Source organism: Seriola lalandi, unplaced genomic scaffold, assembly GCF_002814215.2.
Source record: "Seriola lalandi dorsalis isolate HSWRI2012SDOR001 ecotype SW California unplaced genomic scaffold, Sedor1 jcf7180002054889, whole genome shotgun sequence".
Classification (NCBI taxonomy): Eukaryota; Metazoa; Chordata; class Actinopteri; order Carangiformes; family Carangidae; genus Seriola; species Seriola lalandi.
This window is the reverse complement of record NW_019525441.1, coordinates 820,094-823,204: the sequence shown is the minus strand read 5'-3', so window position 1 is coordinate 823,204 and position 3,111 is coordinate 820,094. Positions and strand designations below refer to the sequence as shown.

At 39.8% G+C, this 3,111-nt stretch overlaps 1 long non-coding RNA gene across 1 annotated transcript; it reads left to right on the top strand.

Annotated features, from left to right (window-relative positions):
- Positions 1-1,150: 1,150 nt before the first annotated feature.
- On the top strand, positions 1,151-2,681 carry LOC147817790 (uncharacterized). The gene is made up of 2 exons (XR_015438669.1): positions 1,151-2,030; positions 2,172-2,681. It is a non-coding gene; the product is annotated as an uncharacterized LOC147817790 (long non-coding RNA).
- Positions 2,682-3,111: the final 430 nt, after the last annotated feature.

Sequence of the window (3,111 nt, the reverse complement as noted above, 5' to 3'; positions counted from 1 at the left end):
ATATATACTTTATTTATCGGTAACAGTAATAATAACAGTTAATAATAAATAAACAATTATGATTTAATTTGTCCACTCCCTTCGGCTGAGGTGTTGTATAGCCTGATAGCAGTGGGATCAAAGGATCTCCTAAACCTCTGTTCTGCAGCGCTGTGAGATGAGACGTTTGCTGCTGTAGCTGCTTCTCTGTCCTGCCAGAATTTTGTGGAGAGGATGGTTGGTGTTGTCTAAGATGGCCCTTCAACAGTCCTGAGTGAGTCCAGTCTCCTGCCAAGCACAAACCCAGCCTTTTTGACCAGCTTGTCCAGTCCTGTTAATGTATATTGTATCCTAATAGCATTATCTTACAATATAATGGTAGTCTATCATATTTCCACAGGATGACTGGTGCAGAGTAACTGTGGGCAATGTGTACTGTTTATGATCTGGACATATAAAAAAAACACATGCTGCCTTGAAATAACACAGACAGCTGAAATACAGTTGGTTATATTCCCTCTGGGCTATATGATGAGTTTATGCTGTAATTTTGTTTTAATCATTTGACCCAAAAAACATACATGACAGCATGAAATTAGTATTGTTTGGTGTTTTTTTTATTAATAATTCTCTTGAAATGTATAATAAAATAAATAATAATAATAATAATAAAATCCTGTATGTTGCAGGATTATGAGGCAAAAAATGTCCACAATCAACCAACAAATAACTAGAATTATCACCTCTATGCACATCATGTTCTGCAGTTTTTTGGCTAAGAATTGGAAATGGCTACTGAAGCTAATTTGATGCTGCTGAACCTATTAAGAGGCTGCCATTCCTGAGTGCTTTGCTAGAATATTATTATGTCAAGTTGTTAATTAATAAAAAAAAAAAGATACAACATGTCCATTTTTTTTTCACAACTCCTTCTCATTACAGTGTCTGTCAATCATTCAATAAGAGAACAATAAAATATATATCTCTGAAATGAAACTGAATGAAATAAAATGAGCTGCGATTTATTTTTTATTGAGTTTGATATTTGGGTTATTTCAGAATGTATGTATGTATGTCTCATTCCACACCAGTAGGTGGCAGCACCGTCGTGCAGTTTCGGAAACCAAAGGATTATGGGTATTTTCTCTTATACAAATCAACGTGACTCTTACGTTTTAAGTTACTTTTGCTTGGAAGGAACTTCGTGAGAGACGTGTCGCTTGAGCTCCGAAGATCTAGCGAATATTTTCTCATTTTTTGTAGCGTTTGAAGTTTTAAAAAAGACATTTTGTCAGAAAAGGCTATCCCTGCCAGTTTTTAAATTTTTTTAGATTCAGAAAACTTGCTGTACAGAAAGAACAAACAAACCGTCAAGTCACTCTTCCGGAATCGACGGTTCTTTTCTCTACAGTTACTTTTTGGTTGGATATGTGTTTAGAAACAATGGATACCAGCTCGAAACACAATAAACCCAACTGTATGCTGCGTAAAACCGGGAAACCTGATTCTAAGTTAAGGTGGAGGCTTCTCCGTGTGACCACGGAGGTGGACGAGGCTCCCAGACCGTGCCACGCCACCGCTGTGAGGGCGACCATCCGAAAATACATCCACCGTGAACAGAAGCGGGCACAGCTGGTCAAACTCGCCAAAGTCCTGGGAGACATGGGCAAGAAAGAGAAACGGGAGTCCATGTATGAGGGAAGTCCGGCTGCGGCCTGCACGAACCGTCATCCACCAGGGGCAATGGCGCCGGAAAACACCACGCAATACCTGATGAGTAATGTGTATGAAGATATGAAGACAAACGACATCCAGCCAGTTTCAGTTTCAAATGAAACATCTGCACATCTGTATGGGGAATCCCTGTCCCCCAGTAGTGTGTATACTGCCTTGGACTCCGGTTACGAAAGTTGTCTTGCTTTTCAGCAGAGGGACTTTGAGGATATGTTTGGCCTCTGTTGGTAACCGGGACGAACCGGTCTACGTGGCCTTGTGAAACTGGTCTGGCTTCCTTTCCAGCACTGACTTTCCCCATAAGGACAAACATAAAGGTGTGAAGAGTTACGTTGTAAATACTTGACATGAGTGCTATGTTTGTCTCTTATGGTATCATGTTTCTTTTGTGTTGCCCAGGTTATGTAATGTGAGTTATGTGTCGCATGATTCATGGTTGGGCTTTATTTGTCCCACAGCGGCGCACTGGACGCTACCCGCCCAGTAGGGAGCGCTCCTGAGCCTTGCGTAGCGCCGCCCAGAGGAACGAACCAAAGACATCACAGCTCTGGCCTGGCCACGGATTGTGAAATCCAGGTAAACCCGGGCAGGTATTATGTTGCACTACATTGTCAATGTAGGCAATAGTGGTAAATTGTGATGCGATACAGGAAAGTGCTTTCCACAGTCACTGTTGTCTAAGCGTTTTCTAGGTCACTCCTGCCAGGACATGTGGCTCGGCTGTGAGGGGAGCAGGAGACCAAGGAGGTCGGTCATCACGTGACTGACATAAGGTGACATTCAATAGTTATATCGACTGTTTCCAAGAAGATCAAAGTCCAAATAAGTGATAATCCTGTTTTGAAATGTTTGTATCACTTTAATGTTAAAATGAGTGTATGAACTTGCATTTATTCTGTAAGATTACAAAGTGAGTATGATGATTAAATGACTGTTCATTAAATGAGCATTGTAACATGTAAAACTGACCCTTTTGTGTGATTTGCTTTATTTCAGATTAGCTTTTCCCAGCTAGCCTAGATGGTTGACATTTATATTTAGATATATGTTTTAAAATTCAGTAATTGAAAGAGTAACAATCCCAAGGTAAATTCAAACAAAATTATGAATTATAAGCATAAACCTGCATGTATGTCCACAATTATAGTGTACCGTTTCATCAGTTCAATATCGGTCACTGTTCATGTAATAAAGGCATTTATCATAAGTCATACAGCAATAGTTTTATCTTTTAATGCTAGCCTCTTAATGCCTCATAACTCATCTTCCTGATTCATACCATCTTACACTGAAAAGTCCAAGATATTTTGTGTTCACATTTCACTGAGGAGATTCATTATATTCCCTCTGCCCACAAAGTTTTTAAAGGGCTTTACAGTAAACATGACATTTGGCTCA